This window comes from Magallana gigas, chromosome 1, assembly GCF_963853765.1.
Source record: "Magallana gigas chromosome 1, xbMagGiga1.1, whole genome shotgun sequence".
In the NCBI taxonomy this organism is placed as follows: Eukaryota; Metazoa; Mollusca; class Bivalvia; order Ostreida; family Ostreidae; genus Magallana; species Magallana gigas.
The window spans coordinates 28,312,661-28,337,106 of record NC_088853.1 but is presented as its reverse complement, the minus strand read 5'-3'; the positions used below and the strand labels follow the sequence as shown (position 1 = coordinate 28,337,106).

The window sequence follows — 24,446 nt, the reverse complement described above, 5'->3', positions numbered from 1 at the left end:
TCTTTGTAAATATTATTCCAGCAACCTGTTTTTACATAAAATCGTTGAATACAGATTCGTATCTTAAAAAAAAAACCCACAAAAATCATTTTAAAAAATCATGAAAGTAAGTTTTTGACTTTTTTTCCAAAAGCGTGTCCATGATCCTTTAATCTCTAGATGAGTTATGAAAATATTTTCTTGAAGAAAAGACATTTATTTTAACTATGAACCATAGTGATGAAATTTAGGTACTAAATAATTGTAGTAAGGGAAAATGTTTATATCACAAAAACGGTGTCTGCGTTAAAAACATTTTTAGTCAGTAATAAACATCTTTAAAAAAAACCCAAAAAAAAACCTTTTTGATAATTATTAGAGCGAAACATCAAATTCACACGTCGTCTTGTCACCCCAAGACACAGTGCAGCAGTGTTTCTAGGAGACACAGTTAGTCAAGTTAGATTCGCATTCTTAATCTTAATGCACAACACACGTTTTAATTTTCAATATTGTTCGTTTGATTCATATTTGTATAACTCTCATAAATGAATTAATTTTCTGAAGTTTCTTATGCATCTTTCAATGACAAACTATGCTTATTATTGTAAACATTTACTCTTATTTTTTTTTTTTTAGAATATACTCATTTTTATCAAACAAAGAAAGGTATTTTATGTATTTAGATATCAAAATACAATTTATAGTAACATTGAAATAAAAAAAAAAAATTCATCAAACAACCAAATTAAAGAACTTTTATTAAGATATTAAAATAACATTACAGTTATTTTGAAAAAGGTTCATTTTCACCAAAACAGACTAAGATCTTTTGCGTATTTAGATATCAAAATACCAATCGTAACTGGCAGCTATAGCTGAGTCATTAGGTTTTATCACATACAGGACGGAACCAAATCCCTCTAATGTAATGTTATCTGCCTTCATCGCAGGATAATTCAAAACGGCATAGCACACGCCCTTTTCGCTCCTCGTATAGTAAGGGTCGACGTACTTAAAATATTTGCGAATGGTTGGGCTTCCAGGGACGTTCAGATCACGTGACCCCACTGAACCGAGCCAATTGATTGGTTGCTTAGTAAACAATTAAAGTACATTGATAATTTATCCTGATTTGCACGATTTTTTAACCGTTGCAACATATTCTGTGATATAACCCTTATCATATGTTTACACACCAACTTCGCAGCTGTCGCAAGGAAATCTGTCTGGGAACGAATGTTGTAGTTTCCATTAGAGAACAAGTCGATGGTTTCTCGTGTTGATGTTGTATCTGTACTTCTTGATTGTGAAAATTGCTACATGTACAGACTATTGTTTTCACCTGAAATAAATATAGCTGTTTCAACAACAACCAGGTCCTTCATGAAAATGTATGGGAAAATCATGTACATTAGCGTTAGATTGCAATATATATGGCAAGTATATGTACATATGCATACGTTTGCCATAATACACGTACATTAATATAAGTTGGACAAATAAATCCCCATGATATGTGCAATGGAAAAATAACAGTATTTCAAGATTGGAATCGTTGCCAATTTCAGTCTTATGAAGAAATTGCTATTCACTTAATTTTTTTTACATAGAAAAAATATAATAAACCTGCGAATAAATAGTTGAAACAAAAGACATTATGGGTTTTCAGAAACATTTTTAATTATAAAAACCCAATTCACGGGTCGCTTTTCGAAATTAGGATAGAAGAACTCACATGTATCACCTTACACCAAGTTGAAGAGATCCTTTTTAAATATCCAACGTCATATCAATTGATATCAATACCAAATCTTAGTTTATGGAAGGTGGAATGATATTAAACATTTTTTATTATATAAAATATACAAGTTAAAAATGTCTTATGAAAAGGATCCCCTATCTTGCTATCCCTTCAACCATGATATTGAGTATGTGGTACTTAAAATGAATGTGAGATATATCTTGAGTTGGAAGATCCCTCTAATGAGAGGTTAAGCATTTCAACGTGTTCATGTACGAGTACGTGTAATTAAGGGAATCCCCTAATTTTATGTGTATAACGTCACATTTTCCGTATACCGCGTAATTCTACAAGTTGTACAAAACGTGTAGGACAAAAAGTACACGTAGATGAAAACTTCTAGCATTTTTTGATAAGAATATAGACTAAGTGTACATAAGATGTTGTGTAATGTAAAGCAGACGATAAATTTAGGACAACTATGCTTTTGGTTTCATCAAAGTCATAGAATTATTTCATAAACAATAAGAGTTAACTGAACATGTTCAAAACGATGAATCTAATTATTTTACACGTACGCGTACACCTACATATAACCAAATTATAGTATGTGTACGTGTAAACAGACTTGTAGCTTCACACGTACCCGTATACGTACACGCTTAAATGCTTAACCTCTCTATATCATCTAATTTTTTATCTTCCGTAGGAAACTGGGGGGATGGGAGATTGCGTATGCGTTAAACATGTGTTTCTTTCTTTAAATACCAGATTAAATAGGTTGAACCACATAGTAGTAGCCCCTTGTTTATATAATAGTGTTGTGCTGTGCATGTACTATGCCTAAATAGTAGTCAGGATTTGACACAGTGCACGAGCCGGAGGCGAGTGCACTATGTATCAAACCCTGACTACTGTTTAGGCATAGTACATGCACAACACAACACTATTGTATTATGCCAACTGTTTAATATACTGACGTGCTTTGCTAAAAGTAGCTTTGACGTATGAGTGTTGACAAGTCGCTAAAAATAATCACCGGAAAAGTAAGTTTTTTTTTTCTTCAAATTAATCAATTGTTGGATAGTTTATTTAATCAACAAGCTGTTGTACAATAAAAAGTCAACAAAGGTTTATGTTCTTTTCAAGAACTGTGAGACGTTTGACCTTACCGAGAAAACTCGAAATTATTAGCAGACGAAATTTCATTGAATTTTTTCATGTACAATCTTTATCAAGCGTCATTTAAAAAAGCGTTTTTGTGATTCTTATGCAGAATTTCTTTAAAAAATGTTCAATCAATTCGTTCAAAAGTTTATTAGAAACTTTAACTTTAAAATTACTGTCAATAATGAATTGTTTTTGGAAAGATTAATAATTTTAATTGCTTGATGTCAATTTGTTTAATTTGAATTTTAGGTATGATTGTTTTAAACGATATGTAACAAAAATATTTAAAATATTTGAACGGACTTACCTTTAATGACGACCAAAAATAAAGCGACGAAAACAAAAATCTTCCACATATTGCTGTTTGCTAAAAATACATAATATAAGGGCTAAATCAGCTATATTTATAGAAAAAATCTAATCAGTCATGATCATTAACACATTACAGGCATTTCGGATTAAAAACGGATTTTCAAATTAATCAATATACATCACATTCATGATAATTAACCGGGTTTGTTTTTTTAAATTTGATTAATTTGCAGTTCGTTCTACCTTAAAGTGTAACACGTTTCATTACTTGAAATAAAATGAAGTTGAAGGATGAGATCCTGTAACATATGTCAGCAACTTCCTTTTAAAGTGTGAGTTGTAAAAAAAAATAGAAGGATTTTTACTTAATTTTAAACAAGAGTGGCACGACTTGACATTTTCTGATTAGTCAACAATTTTAATCGTTTGTTATTGTAATTATTGAGGCATTTCCAACAGAAACTTTCGACTGAATAACAGCGAAATTTGTTCTACTTTGTAAACATTATCTTCTAATGAATAAAAAGAAATGTGTGAGTCTTAATATTGGTACGTACAATAGACTATATTCCCATACATCAAAGAATCGTTACTGTAGTTTAGTTATTTAAATACATTTGCACATGTATATATAACAATTAAACAGATGGGCCACATCGCTCACCTGAGCAACAATAGGTATGATAAAATCAGCGTCAGAGACTTGACGTTTCAATTCAAATAAATTTAAACGCATATGTTTAAACGAAACGCAATGTCGAAAATCAAAATTATAATCATAAGAGATCGATTTTTGTAAGTTTTAAAACATATATTCTTAACATACTGAGTAGCTAATCATGTGTGTAAACCATTCAAATATAACAAATTATTCAAATTTATACCTATGTCGTTCATTATTCATAATACTTCCAATTGTAATTGTTTGGGAAACAAATGTAAGTGCATATAATTTAGAAAGATACAAACTGATATAAATAAGCGAAAAAAATATGATATAGCGCTAACAAACTATCTTACATCAGATATGAATTATATAGAAATATGTGTGTTTGGTGTTAATTGTCCCCCGCCGCAACGCGGAGCGGGGACATAGAAATGCCGGGCGTCCGTCCGTCCGTGTGTCCGTGGGTCCGTGTGTCCGTGTGTCCGTGCGTCCGTCCGTCACACTTTTTTGTAAGCGCTCTCATGCCTACAAATTTTGACGGATTTTCATTAAATTTATACCAAATGTTTATACCACTATTACCTTGGTCAAGTTCGAAAATCAGCTTTGGTCGATACTTTTTGTTGGAGTTATGGGACTTTGACTGCAATAATGACTTCGTTTTATCCAAAAATTGACCTTGTAAGCGCTCTCATGCCTACAAATTTTGACAGATTTTCATTAAATTTATACCAAATGTTTATACCACTATTACCTTGGTCAAGTTCGAAAATCAGCTTTAGTCGATACTTTTTGTTGGCGTTATGGGACTTTGACCACAATCATGACTCCATTTTATCCAAAAATTGACCTTGTTAGCGCTCTCATGCCTACAAATTTTGACGGATTTTCATTAAATTTATACCAAATGTTTATACCACTATTACCTTGGTCAAGTTCGAAAATCAACGTTAGTCGTTACTTTTTTGTGGGGTTATGGGACTTTGACCACAATCATGACTCCGTTTTATCAAAAAAAAATTGACCTTGTAAGCGCTCTCATGCCTACAAATTTTGACGGATTTTCATCAAATTTATACCAAATGTTTATACCACTAATACCTTGGTCAAGTTCCTAAATCAGCCTTGGTCGATAGACTCGATACTAGTATACTGCTTGACCGGCGGGGGACCCTGGAATTCTATTCTTGTGAATTTTTGTTGCGTCAGTGATACATGTATATACGGCCTAACAATTTACCTTTGAATTGAATCATCTAAAACAAAAAACAAATACTCATGTAATTTGTTTTGCTACAAGTTTGATTTGATATATTTATGTTCTTAATGAATATTCGAAAGAAAGAAAAATCGGATCAGTAAGCCAAGCAGTAGTACTTGTTTACTTGATTATATATGCGTTTCCCTATATAAAGCATATTAGTATCCGGGTACGATTTATTTAAAAAGTCCTACTAAAGAACTCGTACCGTTCCATATATGCCTTTTTTAGAGGCTTCCAAATCTTAAGGGACGGGGAAAATGGTAAGTGGTCTCTTTAACTTAAACCGTAAGTGTTTCTCTGTTTCTAATACTGACAGACAATCAAACTTACCTGTCAAGGCGTCCTGTCTCGAAAAACATTTGTACACTCTCATATTGTTGTTGATGATTGATCCGTCTAATATACCATCAGTGTTATTATTATAACTCCGTATACAATGTGTACTTCTTAATTGTGTTATAAAAGGTGAGACAGAAACTGACTATCTCCCTTTAACAGATACACAGTTTTGGTTAATCCATCACAGTCCAAGATGTGTGACATTTCATTCGTGTATATTCTATGTTGTTCTATGCAATGTTTTTGTTTAATGCCTTATATAGTGTTTTCCACCACACCAGGTCACAACTAAACCAGTTTAGCAGGGTATTGCTGGCAACAGAGAGAGAGAGAGAGAGAGAGAGAGAGAGAGAGAGAGAGAGAGAGAGAGAGAGAGAGAGAGAGAGAGAGAGAGAGAGATATTATTATTTTGTAGTTGTATGTGTGAACAAATTCTATTATCTATTGAAATATGTAATTTTATTAAGTTTTTTAATGAGAAATTGATAAACATGTATTTACATGTATTAGACAAAGGATAGGGGATACTACTGTACTTAAATGAGTAATAAAGAGTATTGGGAGTACATGTATTTACATTGTATATTACAAGTGTGATAAACAAATTATTTTATTTTTATTTTTAGGAACTGTCTTCGTTTATGTGTATATATATGCTGATACCAATTATTGGAAATAAAGAACCTCAACACAATATTGTTAGTGTTACATTTGGCGTTGCCGTTAAGATTCCGTTCGGTTTCCCTAGGAAGACTTCCAGAAGGAAGACAGCTAAGATACAAGTTGACCATGCACATTGTAAACAGTGAGTTAATAGTGATATCAGTTCAGTGTGAGTAGTGTTCTCAACAATATAAAGTTCAACAGACAGAGTTTTATCATCTCTGGACAACTTTAACGAGTCATAATGGAGGAAGAGATAAAGAAGTTACAGAATCAAATCAAGAACAAAGAGCCTAAAGGATCCCAAGTGCTAGTTGTATATGCAAAATCAGACCGGAAATGTACCTGTCAAAGATGGAGACTCAGATGTCTACAATTGGATTTCCGATATGAGAGAACACATACAGTCAACTAAATCGAAAGATGATTTTGTAGATTTCATCATGGACCATCTGACTGTATCAAGGAAATAAGAAGTTAAAAACTGACCTATAGAGGAGAGAAAACGGGAAACAAATATTGGATATTCTAAAGACTTTGTTTGAAATCAAAGAAACAAGTACCCAACGTTTCCAAACATTTTATCAACGAAACCAAAGACAGGATGATCAAGATAAATTGAATGACCCGAAATTGAAGCCTTCTCAGTGAGAAGTCGATCTGTTAAGGAATAAGACCAAGACTCATCTGAACGGTTTGATGGTCGAAAGTTCCTCAAGGAATTTTTTGTAAGCCGACATGGTGTGTTTGTCACCTAATGCTTTTGTCTATTTCAAACACCTGTGTTTTAAATCAAAGCCTTATAATGCATTGTCAATAAGATCTTTCGCTCTGACATTTCTAACAATTCTGGTTCATACATAAAAAATTCGCTTTGACAAATTTTGACATTTGTTTTGACTTTCATCAGAAGAGATTGTCTGTTTAAAAGCGCATGGTTTTTTTATAGAAGGAATGACGCTTCTGTATTTTCTCTACAGTTTTACCTACTGTTTTTAAAGATTGCTTTTCGTGCATACAGAAATTTGTTCAGTGTTTACAGAAAACGCGATTACAAGTAAAACAAAACGTTTAAGAAGCCCTTCTACTATAGATCCCCGAAGACTTATGGTTTGGTTTTTCGCGATCAATATATCATATATCCTTTATGCTTTAGTGCCTTAAAATGGCTTATATGGACTTCTTTACAATTGTAACAACAATAACAAAAGTACTATGTGTCCCTAAAATTCTTAGCAAATATGCACTGAATATTTGGCGCAAACTTCATCCATGATTAAGGAGGTCTTGGTAAAAAAAAAAATTAAAAAGTTTTCCTTTTTATATTCAAAAGACTACAGTTATGTGTATTTCTTCTAAATTCAATGTAGAAAATTCTCTACAACGACGCACTTGTAATCAGTTCCTTTCTATGCCAGGAATGATTAGATTAATTAACATGATTTTTTTTTTAAGAAAGAGGAAATAAAACTGCAGCATTCTAATGAGTGTAAATAACAAATATTTATTATTTGTGGAAATAATCGAATAAATTTAGAAATCGACAATGTAACGATGATATTTGTATCGGTTTTGTTCAATAATTAAACATATGCAGGAGTGAAGGGACTTATTATGTATACAAAGCAAAAAAAAAAAAGATTCTATTAGAAACGAACATCTGTCACTTGTCAATGCTCATCAGTTGTATGACAGTAATAAAATAATGTGCATGTACTTTATAATGCACATATTCATTCTCCAAAGATAAACAAAAGTAATGAAATCAATTCGCGATAGAAAAAAATATTTCCATCTTATGTAAATAAAACAAAATTGATAATTGACTTATTTCCTGTTTATTTTCATAAAATTGTAGTTACACAAAACCACATAGAGGCTTGGAACCTAACGACAGATTGCGACTGCAAGGCTAGTTACTTTGTTGTTTAAATTATGTACAGAATATTTCATTGTAAACTTTTTTTTAATAAAATGCGTAGCTGCTGCGCATAACTCAATCAGATTTAAATGCGCCTACAAAGGTTGAGTAACAGATTTGTCTGTATCTGATTTCACAGAGCGTTAAGTGTATATATATATTTTTTATCATGATGTAAGGGACATGAAATAAAATGTATGCTTCTTCATCGAACATTGTTTAAATCAGGAACGATATTCAAACTTTAAATTTTACATTATACCAACCATGCATTACATCAAATTATGATGTTTCATATAATCATGAGGTTGATGAATTATCTAGTTATTTCTAAAGATGAATACATTTTTGAATGTCATTTGTCAATTTTTTAAGCTGGATACAAAGCTCAAATTCTTTTTTTCCCTTCATTTTGTTAACATAATAATATGAAAAGAAAATGCTTTTAGCATAGTAAATGTAAGCTCGAGATCATTAGATTTACGGACAGTTGTTTTTTTTATGCCAAAGAAATACACTTTCTTACATATAAAACAATTCGCAATTCATTGCAATCAGAAACAAGCAATACGTTTTAACTGATTCACTCAAATTCCCTGATTCCCTACACAAGTATGCATATAATTGATACCATAATGACTAATATATATTTTATTAATGTTTCCAACTAGCTTACAAAATCTTTTGAATACGTCTACAATCCCTTTTAAGTGAATAAGTGTGGATTTTCTTGACTTGTAAAAGAAACGACTCTGTACCTGCAAGTTTAGAGTAGAATCATCCTTAATATTTGGTTGATATATGCGTAGTTTAAGCGAACTTAAAATTTCTTAATATATAAAAACATTTGCATAGTTTCAATAATACATTTGATATACATGACGTTTACCAACAGTTTTGAAAACCTTGCATTTGAGTTCATTTAACTTTCCTATATATATGGTATCAACGCAAAGCTATTGAATGTATGAAATAAAAATTCATGCACGCAGTGGTTTCTTTTTAAATAAATAATAATACAGTATTTAAAAATAATACATAATAAAAAGACATTTTAAACACTGAACAGGGATTTTTTCTGAGGAAAGAAAAATCGCTTTCTATGTTTGCTTTAACACGACGCCTAACATTCAAAGAGAAGGTCCGTACTTAAACATCGACAACATAATTTATTTTTTTTAAAGTAATCTTTTTGCTCGAATGACTGTATGCTATTAACACCTGTGATTAGAATAAAAAAATTCAATTTAATTTTTACTGGTAACACATTTAAGAAATATTATTTTGGTATTGCTAATCCTTTTTATACTGTGAAGATCAGATATCATTCAATGGTGTGTTTGTTAACAATATCATATAAAATCGCATACAACTAAACATGATATCGTAAATGAAGGATTCACGGTCAAATCCACTTAATTTTCTTCAGCTTTTTGTGGAATATTTTTTGTAACTAATTGGATCTAACAGCTTTGCGAGACCACGGCGTATGTTTTTGCAAGTTCTATGATGGGGAGAATACGTTTAAGTGGGCATAATTGCTGGGGTTTGTTACAGCATATGGACACATCAATCAGCACCTAACCCCCACCCCTGCCCCTCATAAAAAGAAAACCCTTCTGTCTATTTCGTATAAAACTAATCTGTTTTTAGCAATGGTTGTATCTTTATATGTCTGTGTTATTAAAATGTCCTATAAGACAAAACTTGATGCCTGTCTCCTACAATGTACGTTTATAAGCAGGCATGACCAATCATCGCCAACTAAAACTAAAGAAAACAACTATACTGAGTGTATTTGTCATTTCAGTGGGAAAATCGCTACATTTATTTTGTTTTATTTTTTTTTTCATCTTTGATATAGTCCTCTTTTCGTAATGTTCAATATTCTTTTGGCATCGGACAGTTACATTTTAATGGCAACAGCAAAATCTTGAATTAAAATGATACCTGCATACTTTTGCCATAAGTATACCGATAGTTTTATAAACGCTTTATTTTACCTCCCATTATAATGCCATGTTTATATCTGGTAGAAACATTGATTCGGATAAGTATGATTATAATGACCAATTTCAAAGGTTAACTAACAGGCAATGCTTTTTTAAGTCTTCAAAGAGATTCACAATGTATAAGTAACCAATTATATCAAAGATCACTACAGGAAACGGCATCATCAAACCGACATTGCTTGATAAAAATAATAGAGAAAAGAAAAACATTATTATAATGATATGCGAAGAAGTTTGCGTGGTTTTAAAAATTTGATTTTTTTGATGGTACATGATACTGGAAATGAACAAAAGAAAACTAAACCATTATTATTTGGATGATTTCTTAGTTTATTGTCAAAGCGTTAACAGCATGATAAACTCTGATCAGATATACATTCCTTGTGTATTGGCATTTCGAATAATAAAATGGCACTGCAGTTATCGCTCATGTTTTCTAATTCTGTTTTATAAAATCAATCCTAGCGTATTCCATCTGAAAGGAAAAAATGATTTGAATTTAACAATAAAGAAGCAACATGTCTTAACGATAAATAGCAAAGGCAGGAATAGCTGATATTCTGTGTATGAAGATCCAGGGTAGTAACAAATTCAAAACGACACTCAAATTTAGAAATTTGAACTTAATTTAACACTTACTACTTCACAGAACGTTTTCGTTTTCCCGCTAGTGAAGCTCCCACGCCTCCAAATTCAGCTTTAGCACCCTTTATCTCAGCTCTTGCACCTCCGAATTCGGCGCTTGCACCTCCAAATTCAGCTTTAGCACCCTTTATCTCAGCTCTTGCACCTCCGAATTCGGCCCTTGCACCTCCAAACTCGGCTCTTGCACCTCCTATTCCAGCTTTAGCACCACTTGGAGGAACTTTACCACCATTTACAATACGCGCAATTCCAGCAAAAATATCTCCAATTCCATCGAAAATATTTTTAAGGGGATCGGAAAAAACATCAACAATACCTAAGTTGAAAATCAGAAAACAACCCAACAGAAAAGTAAGTGCAGCCGATTTCATCTGAAAAAAAAACATTGACATGGATTAGTGGAATTATTACATGTAGACATATGACTTAAAATAATAAGAATTTGTAGTGTAATTATTTTCTTGCTTCCTTTATAATGCTAAAACTTCATATTTTATTATCAAGTGGAAAACCACATATCGATTAATTTTTAGTACATCTTGCAGGAATAACATTCTTGAAATATACCTTATATTATGCCTAGCACAGGAAAAACAATGCCATTGAATCAAGTTAACTTTGACTGAAAGGTAAGATATAGATAACAGCTCTGTCATTCAGTTGTTGATCAAAGCCTTTCGGTTTACATTAAGTTGGCTGAATTGTATAGTTTCATCTTGTGTTGTTTCTTTTTTTTAACTTTTCAGTAATGACCTTTTACATAATATTCTTAACATGTTTACTTATTCAAAACAATAAATTTTGTACATAAGAGACCAAACAATAGAAATGTTACGTTAAACTTTTCATTTATTTATACATTTCAGTAAATGCTATAGAATTTAACTCCTTTGCTATCAATTTTTATATTCTTCAATTTGCCTGTACATTTATTGTTGTATAACTATTGACTTGACCATACATCGGTATGTTTAGAACAGTATGCTACATGTGTAACTGATTGTTGTAGATGTTTACATTACTTTCGTGATGCTAATTTTGTATGAAAATGGTTCATTCATTTTTTTTCACCAAGGGAACATATGTTCAATATTTTCTTTATTATTATTTGATATCTTTCAGTTGTATTGTTTTCTACAATATGGAAAGTTTTGTAGGGTTGGATTAAGATAGCTCTATACGTCAACATTTATAATTTTCAAGAAACAACGTAACAAGATGGCGATTTCACTGTTTTGATAAATTTTTGTATCAATATTATGCATAGTTTTCGCCAATTTAACTCTTTACTTTTTAACTGAATGTGTAACTACTATGATTAATATACATTTTTTGTAAATGTTCAATATACACGCATGTACTAACATGTACAAGGGTTGATCCAAAAGTAATGTCACACCATGCGCCACGTTTTACGCTGGTGCTGTATTGTATATAATGATACATCTAAACTTTCCTTATCAAAATTCTGATTTAAAGTACAATTTTGAATAAATTTCGTTGAACACTTAACAAAATATTGATGTTTGTAGGATGATATATACGTGACATCGCCGCGTCATAAATTTACGTCTTTTTATAGGTTTGTATTTATGCGTAAACTACAAGCTTCCAAAATTTAAAAAAGACCAAACCAACACAATATTTTGAAACAGATATACCATATACTTTTTCTAACTGTTTTAAAAATTTAGGGACCGTTACCGTCCGTTTCGGACATATACACAATGCCCTTTATCTATAAATCAAGGAATAAAATACTGGACATGCGAACAGAGATACGAGGCATTTTTTGCTTCGATGGATAGAAATCATTAGAAAATGTGCTGGAACTGACATATCAATCTAAAATTGAGAGCGAATGAAAAATGTTCCCTTAACATGGTTCCAATATGTAATAAAAGCATATGTCTCGTTAATAAATAAATTAAAAAGACGGAAGGTATTCGCTCTGAAGGAATGTTAAAACTAGGTTCTTACGTCATGAGCTGTATCATAAAGCTACGTTAAATTCATAACTTCTTGAAGAGACCTCGACAAACTGATCGCACATTAAATAATATCCATCATATTACCCCATCGATTACAAAAAGAGTAATTAGTTACTTTATGAATAAAGATGGATAAACAATTTAAATAGAGCCTCGTGGCTAATTTTTATAGAGTACCAAATTGCGAAATTCTACAAGAACGCCAAAGATCTAGAAATGGCGTCGCTAGCGTGCAGCGACTATCCTTGCTTCACGCTCTAAAAAAATACATTATCTTCAGATATATTTAACATAATGCATGAAAATTTATATATCTGAACTGATTTAGTTAGATATCTCGAAGCACAAGTTTTTTGTCTCTTAACGCGTATTTTTCACTATTTTATTGCATCTGTGTCATTGCGTCTGGATCAACTCTCGTATCATGTTCCTATATTATTAATATGTAAACTTATGAGACGATTGTCTTACTGATATAAAAGAACTATATTAATCGAGTAGTTATCTGCTGAATTGGTCTATTCTAAGGTTAAGTGAGCCACCTTAATCGCAATGTTTACAAAATACAACAATTGCTTACCTTTTAAAAGACAGTCCTATAATTATGACAATTTATTGTAATAAATTTTCCATTTATACCCTGCTGTTAAAAAAAACCCGGTAAAGCCGGTGTGGGGGTTGCTGCTATAAAAACAACTCATGAATATTTATATAACTGTTTCAAAATAACACAATTAAGTGACCACAAAAGAGTAACATAAAAAGCCATGACAAACAATATCTCTTGTTAGTTGTCAGCTTTAAATGTGACTGTAAAGTCTAAAAAGTTGACAGTCCTATAATTATGACAATTTATTGTAATACATTTTCCATTCATATTTTTCCGTAAAAAAACCCAGAACATTTCCATACCTTTTATGTCCCCATCATCATCATCATCATCATCATCATCATCTCTATCTCTATTTCTCTTTATTTCTATGTCTCCCCTATACTTGTGTATATATTTTGCTATGTGATGTCGCTGATAAGTTATAAGGCATCTCTCTCTCTCTCTCTCTCTCTCTCTCTCTCTCTCTCTCTCTCTCTCTCTCTCTCAACGTCTGAATATCATTTAATGAAAAAAATTAGAAACATTGAAACGTATAGGAATGTACATCAGTTATTTACATAATTATATAATTTTTCCAAATTTCGGATAATCGGCTCCAAAATTTACAGCGGCAATCTGAAACATACATGTAGTTATATTTTATGGTTCAAAAACTTATTTCACTGAATTTATTTTCACTTTTATGAGGTCAAAATTGATATTAGTTTTGTTTAAATTCCGTTTCGTTTCGTTTCGATTTTTGGTTTCGTTTCGTTTGGTTTCGATTCGTTTTGTTTCGTTTCGATTGGTTTTGTTTCGTTTCGTTCGATTTTGTTTCGTTTCGTTTCGTTTCTATTTCGTTTCGCACTTTACAGGCGCCCTTTTATTTCAGTAAGACAATCGTCTCATAAGTTTACATATTAATAATATAGGAACATGATACGAGAGTTGATGCAGACGCAATGACACAGATGCAATAAAATAGTGAAAAATCCGCGTTAAGAGACAAAAAACTTGTGCTTCGAGATATTTAACTAAATCAGTTCAGATATATAAATTTTAATGCATTATGTTAAATATATCTGAAGATAATGTATTTTTTTAGAGCGTGAAGGAAGGATAGTCGCTGCACGCTAGCGACGCCATTTCTAGATCTTTGGCGTTCTTGTAGAATTTCGCAATTTGGTACTCTATAAAAATTAGCCACGAGGCTCTATTTGAATTTTTTATCCATTTTTATTCATAAAGTAACTAATTACTCTTTTTGTAATCGATGGGGTAATATGATGGATATTATTTAATGTGCGATCAGTTTGTCGAGGTCTCTTCAAGAAGTCATGAAGTTAACGTGGCTTTATGATACAGCTCATGACGTAAGAACCTAGTTTTAACATTCCTTCAGAGCGAATACCTTCCGTCTACAACTCATGAATATTTATATGACTTTCAAAATAACACAATCAAGTGACGACAACAGATTGAAAGGTTTTATCCGTTTCGTATTTAAATCAGTGTAAAAAGAAAAGCGAAATGCACTTAAAATTTGTTTTTGTTTACCCCATCTAATGCGGTCTGAGCTAGACAATCGTCAAATTGTAAGTGTAAGTTCCCCACCTACACAACATTTTTTAATTGAAGCATGTATTCATGTAATATCTAAACACTTACAATTTGTCCATTGTCTAGCTCAGAACGCATTAGATGGGGTAAACAAAAACAAATTTTAAGTGCATTTTGCTTATTTTTTTTACAGTGATTTAAATACGAAACGGATAAAACCTTTTAATCTGTTGTCGTCACTTGATTGTGTTATTTTGAAAGACATATAAATATTCATGAGTTGTTTTTTGGCAGCAACCCCCAAAAAGTTGGGGTTTTTTTACAGAAAAATATGAATGGAAAATTTATTACAATTAATAGTCATAATTATAGGACTGTCAACTTTTTAGACTTTACAGTCACATTTAAAGCTGACAACTAACAAGAGATATTGTTTGTCATGGCTTTTTATGTTACTCTTTTGTGGTCACTTAATTGTGTTATTTTGAAACAGTTATATAAATATTCATGAGTTGTTTTTATAGCAGCAACCCCCACACCGGCTTTACCGGTTTTTTTTAACAGTAGGGTATAAATGGAAAATTTATTACAATAAATTGTCATAATTATAGGACTGTCTTTTAAAAGGTTATCAATTGTTGTATTTTGTAAACATTGCAATTAAGGTGGCTCACTTAACCTTAGAATAGATCAAATCAGCAAATAACTACTCGATTAATATAATTCTTTTATTTCAGTAAGACAATCGTCTCATAAGTTTACATATTAATAATATAGGAACATGATACGAGAGTTGATCCAAACGTAATGTCACAGATGCAATAAAATAGTGAAAAATACGCGTAAAGTGTCAAAAAACTTGTGATTCGAGATATCTACCTAATTCAGTTCAGATTTATAAATTTTAATGCATAATGATAAATATATCTGAAGATAATGTATTTTTAGAGCGTGAAGCAAGGATAGTCGCTGCACGCTAGCGACGTCATTTCTAGATCTTTGGCCACGAGGCTCTATTTGAATTTTTTATCCATTTTTATTCATAAAGTAACTAATTACTCTTTTTGTAATCGATGGGGTAATATGATGGATATTATTTAATGTGCGATCAGTTTGTCGAGGTCTCTTCAAGAAGTTATGAATTTAACGTAGCTTTATGATACAGCTCATGACGTAAGAACCTAGTTTTAACATTCCTTCAGAGCGAATACCTTCCGTCTATTTAATTTATTTATTAACGAGACATATGCTTTTATTACATATTGGAACCATGTTAAGGGAACCTTTTTCATTCGCTCTCAATTTTAGATTGATATGTCAGTTCCAGCACATTTTCTAATGATTTCTATCCATCGAAGCAAAAAATGCCTCGTATCTCTGTTCGCAAGTCCAGTATTTTATTCCTTGATTTAGAGATAAAGGGCATTGTGTATATGTCCGAAATGGACGGTAACGGTCCCTAAATTTTTAAAACAGTTAGAAAAAGTATATGGTATATATGTTTCAAAATATTGTGTTGGTTTGGTCTTTTTTAAATTTTGGAAGCTTGTAGTTTACGCATAAATACAAATCTATAAAAAGACGTTAATTCATGACGCGGCGTATATATCATCCTACAAACATCAATATCTTGTCAAGTGTTCAATGAAATTTATTCAAAATTGTACTTTAAATCAGAATTTTGATAAGTAAAGTTTTGATGTATCATTATATACAATACAGCGCCAGCGTAAAACGTGTCGCATGGTGTGACATTACTTTGGGATCAACCCTTGTGCATGTTAGTACATGCATGTATATTGAACATTTACAAGAACAGTATATTAATCATAGTAGTTACACATTCAGTTAAAAGTATAGAGTTAAAATTGGCGAAAACTATGCATAATATTGATACAAAAAATTTATCAAAACAGTGAAATCGCCATCTTGTTACGTAGTTTCTTGAAAATTATAAATGTTGACGTATAGAGCTATCTTAATCCAACCCTACAAAACTTTTCATAAACTAGAAAACAATACAACTGAAAGATATCAAATAATAAAAAAAATATTGAACATACGTTCCCTTGGTGGAAAAAAAATGAATGAACCATTTTCATACAAAATTAGCATTACGAAAGTAATGTATACATCTAAAACAAACAGTTACACATGTAGCATACTGTTCTAAACATACCGATGTATGGTCAAGGCAATAGTTATACAACAATAAATGTACAGGCAAATTGAAGAATGCAAAAATTGATAGCAAAGGAGTGATTAAATTCTATAGCATTTACTGAAATGTATAAATAAATTAAAAGTTTAACATAACATTTCTATTGTTTGGTCTCTTATGTACAAGAATTTATTGTTTTGAATAAGTAAAAATGTTTAGAATATTATGTAAAGGGTCATTACTGAAAAGTTAAAAAAAAGAAACAACACAAGATGAAACTATACAATTCAGCCAACTTAATGTAAACCGAAAGGCTTTGATCAATGACTGAATGACAGAGCTGTTATCTATATCTTACCTTTCAGTCAAAGTTAACTTGATTCAATGGCATTGTTTTTCCTGTGCTAGGCATAATATAAGGTATATTTCAAGAATGTTATTCCTGTAAGATGTGCTAAAAATTAATCGATATGTGGTTTTCCACTTGATAATAAAATATCAAGTCTTAGCATTTTAAAGGAAGCAAGAAAATAAATACACTACAAATCCTTATTATTTTAAGTCATATGTCTACATGTAATAATTCCACTAATCCATGTCAATGTGGGTTTTTTTTCAGATGAAATCGGCTGCACTTACTTTTCTGTTGGGTTGTTTTCTGATTTTCAACTTAGGTATTGTTGATGTTTTTTCAGATCCCCTTAAAAATATTTTCGATGGAATTGGAGATATTTTTGCTGGAATTGCGCGTATTGTAAATGGTGGTAAAGTTCCACCAAGTGGTGCTAAAGCTGGAATAGGAGGTGCAAGAGCCGAGTTTGGAGGTGCAAGGGCCGAATTCGGAGGTGCAAGAGCTGAGATAAAGGGTGCTAAAGCTGAATTTGGAGGTGCAAGCGCCGAATTCGGAGGTGCAAGAGCTGAGATAAAGGGTGCTAAAGCTGAATTTGGAGGCGTGGGAGCTTCACTAGCGGGAAAACGAAAACGTTCTGTGAAGTAGTAAGTGTTAAATTAAGTTCAAGTTCACATTCCTAAATTTGAGTGTCGTTTTGAATTTGTTACTACCCTGGATCTTCATACACAGAATATCAGCTATTCCTGCCTTTGCTATTTATCGTTAGGACATGTTGCTTCTTTATTGTTGAATTCAAATCATTTTTTCCTTTCAGATGGAACACGCTAAGATTGATTTTATAAAACAGAATTAGAAAACATGAGCGATAACTGCAGTGCCATTTTATTATTCGAAATGCCAATACACAAGGAATGTATATCTGATCAGAGTTTATCATGCTGTTAACGCTTTGACAATAAACTAAGAAATCATGCAAATAATAATGGTTTAGTTTTCTTTTGTTCATTTCAAGTATCATGTACCATCACAAAATCAAATTTTTAAAACCACGCAAACTTCTTCGCATTTCATTATAATAATGTTTTTCTTTTCTCTATTATTGTTATCAAGCAATGTCGGTTTGATGATGCCGTTTCCTGTAGTGATCTTTGATATATTTGGTTACTAATGCATTGTAAATCTCTTTGAAGACTTATAAAAGCATTGTTTGTTGATTAACATTTGAAATTAGTCATTATAATCCTACTTATCAGAATCAATGTTTCTACCAGATATAAACATGGCATTATAATGGGAGGTAAAATAAAGCGTTTATAAGACTATCGGTATACTTATGGCCACAGTATTCAGGTATCATTTTAATTCAGGATTTTGCCGTTGCCATTAAAATATGACTGTCTGATGCCAAACAAATATTGAACATTACGAAAAGAGTACAATATCAAAGATGAAAAAAAAAATATAACAAAATAAATGTAGCGATTTTCCCACTGAAATGACAAATACACTCAGTATAGTTGTTTTCTTCAGTTTTAGTTGGCGATGACTGCTTATAAACGTAGGGGATAGGCATCAAGTTTTGTCTTATAGGACATTTTAATAACACAGACATACAAAGACACAACCATTGCCAAAAACAGATTAGTTTTAAACGACAGAGACAGAAGGTTTTTTTTTATGGGGGACAGGGGTGGGGGTTGGGTGCTGATTGATGTGTCCATATGCTGTAGCAAACCCAAGCAATTATGCCCACTTAAACGTATTCTCAATCATAGAACTTGCAAAAACATACGCCGTGGTCTCGCAAAGCCGTTAGATCCAATTAGTTACAAAAAAATATTAAACAAAAAGCTGAAGAAAAATTTAGTGGTTTTGACCATGAATCCTTCATTTACGATATCATGTTTAGTTGTATGCGATTTTATATGATATTGTTAACACACACACTATTGAATGATATCTGATCTTCACAGTATAAAAAGGATTAACAATACCAAAATGATATTTCTTAAATGTGTTACCAGTAAAAATTAAATTGATTTTTTTTATTCTAATCACAGGTGTTAATAGCATACAGTCATTCGAGCAAAATTATTTTTTTTTTTTAAAATTATGTTGTCGATGTTTAAGTACGGACCTTCTATTTGAATGTTAGGCGTCGTGTTAAAGCAAACATACAAAGCGATTTTTCTTTCCTCAGAAAAAAATCCCTGTTCAGTGTTTATAATTTCTTTCTATTATGTATTATTTCTAAATACTGTATTACTATTTACTTAAAAAAAACCACTGCGTGCATGAACTTTTATTTCATACATTCAATAGCTTTGGGTTGATACCATATATTTAGGAAAGTTAAATGAACTCAAATGCAAGGTTTTTAAAACTGTTGGTAAACGTCATGTATATCAAATGTATTTTTGAAACTATGCAAATGTTTTTATATAAGAAATTTTAAGTTTATTTTAAACTACGCATATATCAACCAAATATAAAGGTTGATTCTATTGTTAACTTGCAGGTACAGAGTCGTTTCTTTTACAAGTAAGAAAATCCACACTTATTCACTTAAAAGGGATTGTAGCCGTATTCAAAAGATTTTGTAAGCTAGTTGGAAACATTAATAGAATATATATTAATCATTTTGGTATCAATTATTTGCATAATTGTGTAGGGAATTAGGGAATTTGAGTGAATCAGTTAAAAAGTATTGCTTGTTTTTGATTGCAATGAATTGCGAATTTTTTTTATATGTAAGAAAATGTATTTCTTTGGCATATAAAAACAACAACTGTCCGTAAATCTAAAGATCTCGAGCTTACATTTACTATGCTAAAATCAATTTCTTTTCATATTATTATGTTAACAAAATGAAGGGAAAAAAGAATTTGAGCTTTGTATCCAGCTTGAAAATTAACAACTGACATTCAAAAATGTATTCATCTTTAGAAATAACTAGATAACTTATCTACCTCATGATTATATGAAACATCATAATTTGATGTAAAGCATGGTTGGTATCATGTAAAATTTAAACTTCATTTCGAATGGAGCTTTAGATACCCATTACGTATACATATATGGTTTGAGTAAGTGTGTGTAATTAAAAAAAAGTTTGAATATCGTTCCTGATTTATACAATGTTCGATGAAGAAGCATAGATTTCATTTCATGTCCCTTACATCATGATAAAAAAAAAATATACAAACCCTTAACGCTCTGTGAAATCAGATACTGACAAATCTGTTACGCAACCTTTATTGGCCCATTTAAATCTGATTGAGTTATGCGCAGCAGCTATGCATTTAGTAAAAAAAAGTTTACAATGAAATATTCTGTACATAATTTAAACAACAAAGTAACTAGCCTTGCAGTCGCAATCTGTCGTTAGGTTCCAAGCCTCTATGTGGTTTTGTGTAACTACAATTTTATGAAAATAAACAGGAAATAAGTCAATTATCAATTTTGTTTTATTTACATCAGATTGAAATATTTTTTCTATTGCAAATTGATTTCATTACTTTTGTTTATCTTTGGAGAATGAAAATGTACATTATAAAGTACATGCATATTATTTTATTACTGTCATACAACTGATGAGCATTGACAAGTGACATATGTTCGTGTCTTATAGGATCTTCTCCTGCATATGTTTAATTATAGAACAAAAACAAATACAAATATCATCGTTACAGTGAAGATTTCTTAATTTATTCGATTATTTCCACAAAAGATAAATATTTGTTATTTACACTCATTAGAATGCTGCGGTTTTATTCCCTCTTTTTAAAAAAAAAAATCATGTTAATTAATCTAATCATTCCTGGTATAGAAAGGAGCTGTTTACAAGAGCGTTGTTGTAGAGAATTTTCTACATTGAATTTAGAAGAAATACACATAACTGTAGTCTTTTGAATATAAAAAGGAAAACTTTTTTAATATATTTTTTTTACCAAGACCTCCTAAATCATGGATGAAGTTTGCGCCAAATATTGAGTGCATATTTGCTAAAAGTTTCAGGGACACAGAGTACTTTTGTTATTGTTGTTACAATTGTAAAGAAGTCCATATAAGCCCTTTAAAGGCACTAAAGCATAAAGGATATATGATATATTGATCGCGAAAAACTAAACCATAAGTCTTGTGGGATCTATAGTAGAAGGGCTTCTTAAACGTTTTGTTTTACTTGTAATCGCGTTTTCTGTAAACACTGAACAAATTTCTGTATGCACGAAAAGCAATCTTTAAAAACAGTAGGTAAAACTGTAGAGAAAATACAGAAGCGTCATTCCTTCTATGAAAAAACCATGCGCTTTTAAACAGACAATTTCTTCTGATGAAAGTCAAAACAAATGTCAAAACTTGTCAAAGCGAATTTTTTATGTATGAACCAGAAATGTTAGAAATGTCAGAGCGAAGGATCTTATTGACAATGCGTTATTTGGCTTTGATTTAAAACACAGTTGTTTGAAATAGACAAAAGCAATAGGTGTGCAAACACACTATGTCGGCTTACAAAAAAATCCTTGAGGAACTTTCGACCATCAAACCGTTCAGCTTGAGTATTGGTCCGATTCCTTAACAGATCGACTTCTCACTGAGAAGGCTCTAATTTTGGGTCATTTAATTGATCTTCATCATCCTGTCTTTGGTTTCGTTGATAAAATGTTTGGAAACGTTGTGTACTTATTTCTTTGATTTCAAACAAAGTCTTCAGAATATCCAATATTTGTTTCCCGTTTTCTCTCCTCTATAGGTAAGTGTTTAACTTCTGATTTCCTTGATACAGTCAGATGGTCCATGATGAAAACTACAAAATCATCTTTCGATTTAGTTGACTGTATGTGTTCTCTCATATCGGAAATCCTATTGTAGACATCTGAGTCTCCATATACAACTAGCACTTGGGATCCTTTAGGCTCTTTGTTCTTGATTTGATTCTGTAACTTCTTTACCTCTTACTCCATTATGACTCGTTAAAGTTGTCCAGAGATGATAAAACTCTGTCTGATGAACTTTATATTGTTGTGAACACTACTCACACTGAACTGATATCACTATTAACTCACTGTTTACAATGTGCATGGTCAACTTGTATCTTAGTTGTCTTCCTTCTGGAAGTCTTCCTAGGGAAACCGAACGGAATCCTACCGGCGACGCCAAATGTAACACTAACAATATTGTGTTGAGATTCTTTATTTCCAATAATTGGTATCAGCATATATATACACACATAAACGATGACAGTTCCTAAAAATAAAAATAAAATAATTTTGTTTACCACACTTGTAATATACAATGTAAATACATGTACACCCAATACTCATTATTACTCATTTAAGTATAGTAGTATCCCCTATCCTTTGTATAATACATGTAAATTCAGGTTTGTCAATTTCTCATTTAAAAAACTTAATAAAATTACATATTTCAATATCAATAGATAATAGAATTTGTTTACACATACAACTACTATTATAAATACCAAAACAATAAACAAATACACATACTTTAGTAAGGGCACACCGTGCTTGTTAATTCTTCTTTACAGAGGAGTTAACACATCTTCCCTTTTTGCCTTTCTCCAGAAAAAATGAAAGTAAGCTCAGCAAGAATTACCCCGAAGGCTAGTTTATGACATCATAAAATAATCAACCAAAAACCTAAATGTATTTTCTATAATAAACATAAAATGTTACAAACAAAATAATAATCTCTCTCTCTCTCTCTCTCTCTCTCTTTCTCTCTCTCTCTATCTGTTGACAGCAATACCCTGCTAAAATGGTTCAGTTGTGACCTGGTGTGGTGGAAAACACTATACAAGGCATCAAACAAAAACAATGCAAAGGACAACATAAAATATACACGAATGAAATGTCACACATCTTGGACTGTGATGGATTAACCAAAACTGTACATCTGTTAAAGTGAGACGGTCAGTTTCTGTCTCACCTTTTATAACACAATTAAGAAGTACACACTGTATACTGAGTTATAATAATAACATTGATGGTATAGTGGGCGGATCAAGCATCAACAACAATTTGAGTGTTTACAAATGTTTTTCGAGACAGGACACCTTGACAGGTAAGTTTAATTATCAGTCAGTATTAGAAACAGAAACATGTACGTGTTAACTTAAAGTTATGTATCACTGACGCACCAAGCTTCATAAACACCAAATACACACATTTTTTTACACAATTCATATTTGATGTAGGATAGTTTGTTAGCGCTATATCATATTTTTTTCGCTTATTTATATCTGTTTGTATCTTTCTAAATTATATGCACTTACATTTTTTTTCAAACAATTACTTTTTTTTTAAGTGGAAGTATTATGAATAATGAACGACATAGGTATAATTGAATAATTTGTTATATAATTTTGTTATATATTTGAATGGTTTACACACATGATTAGTTACTCAGTTTGTTAAAAATATATGTTTTAAAACTTGCAAAAATCGATCTCTTATGATTGTAATTTTGATTTTCGACAATACATTTCGTTTAAACAGATGCGTTTAAATTTATTTGAATTGTAACATCAAAATAGTTATAGGTGTCATTGTTGATTGTGACGCATTAAAGTATTTTTGAAGAAAAGAAAGATTTATAAAAAACGAGTAGAAGTTACGTTAATTCAACTACATTCACCTTTTACATTAATGTAAAATAGTTTAATGGAAGCTTCGAGTTTACGATATCAAAAGCTTCCATTAAACGATTTTAATTTAAAAGTAATTGCAAAGGGTAACTACTCTAAATAGTTCAAGTACGTATGCAGTTATTTTAAGGAATATTATAAAATGTCAAGATGAGTAGATGTCTCACGGTATACTACTGTAACTTGGGTCTTCTTGTAAAGGTGGTTCTCTGTATAGGTCTAGTTGTAGTCATGTCTCGCTGTATACTACATAGGCCTTGTTGTAGTCGTGCAATCAGTTCAAACATTTCTTTTACAACATACAATTGCAAAGCAAAAAAATTGTAAAAGATATGCATCATTCTTTTACTCCGGTAAGATATTCTAAACAACCTATTGGAAAATTGTTTTTCTTATTGGGAAAACTT

At 31.3% G+C, this 24,446-nt stretch overlaps 3 long non-coding RNA genes across 6 annotated transcripts; 1 reads left to right on the top strand and 2 right to left on the bottom strand.

Moving 5' to 3' along the window:
* Positions 1 to 723: 723 nt before the first annotated feature.
* Positions 724 to 3,282, bottom strand: LOC136273638 (uncharacterized). The gene is made up of 2 exons (XR_010711821.1): positions 3,201 to 3,282; positions 724 to 1,324 (listed from the first exon to the last, which is right to left on the bottom strand). It is a non-coding gene; the product is annotated as an uncharacterized lncRNA (long non-coding RNA).
* A 7,095-nt stretch (positions 3,283 to 10,377) lies between these two features.
* Positions 10,378 to 13,345, bottom strand: LOC117687905 (uncharacterized). 2 transcript variants are annotated; one of them, XR_004600711.2, is made up of 3 exons: positions 13,288 to 13,345; positions 10,711 to 11,087; positions 10,378 to 10,546 (listed from the first exon to the last, which is right to left on the bottom strand). It is a non-coding gene; the product is annotated as an uncharacterized lncRNA (long non-coding RNA). The 2 variants fall into 2 exon arrangements; XR_004600710.2 differs by lacking the exon at positions 13,288 to 13,345 and having other exon boundaries at positions 10,711 to 13,281.
* A 1,989-nt stretch (positions 13,346 to 15,334) lies between these two features.
* LOC117687904 (uncharacterized) lies at positions 15,335 to 18,355 on the top strand. 3 transcript variants are annotated; one of them, XR_004600709.2, is made up of 3 exons: positions 15,335 to 15,486; positions 17,716 to 18,016; positions 18,187 to 18,355. It is a non-coding gene; the product is annotated as an uncharacterized lncRNA (long non-coding RNA). The 3 variants fall into 3 exon arrangements; XR_004600706.2 differs by having other exon boundaries at positions 15,347 to 15,486; positions 17,640 to 18,016; XR_004600705.2 differs by lacking the exon at positions 15,335 to 15,486 and having other exon boundaries at positions 17,447 to 18,016.
* The last annotated feature ends 6,091 nt before the right edge of the window (positions 18,356 to 24,446 follow it).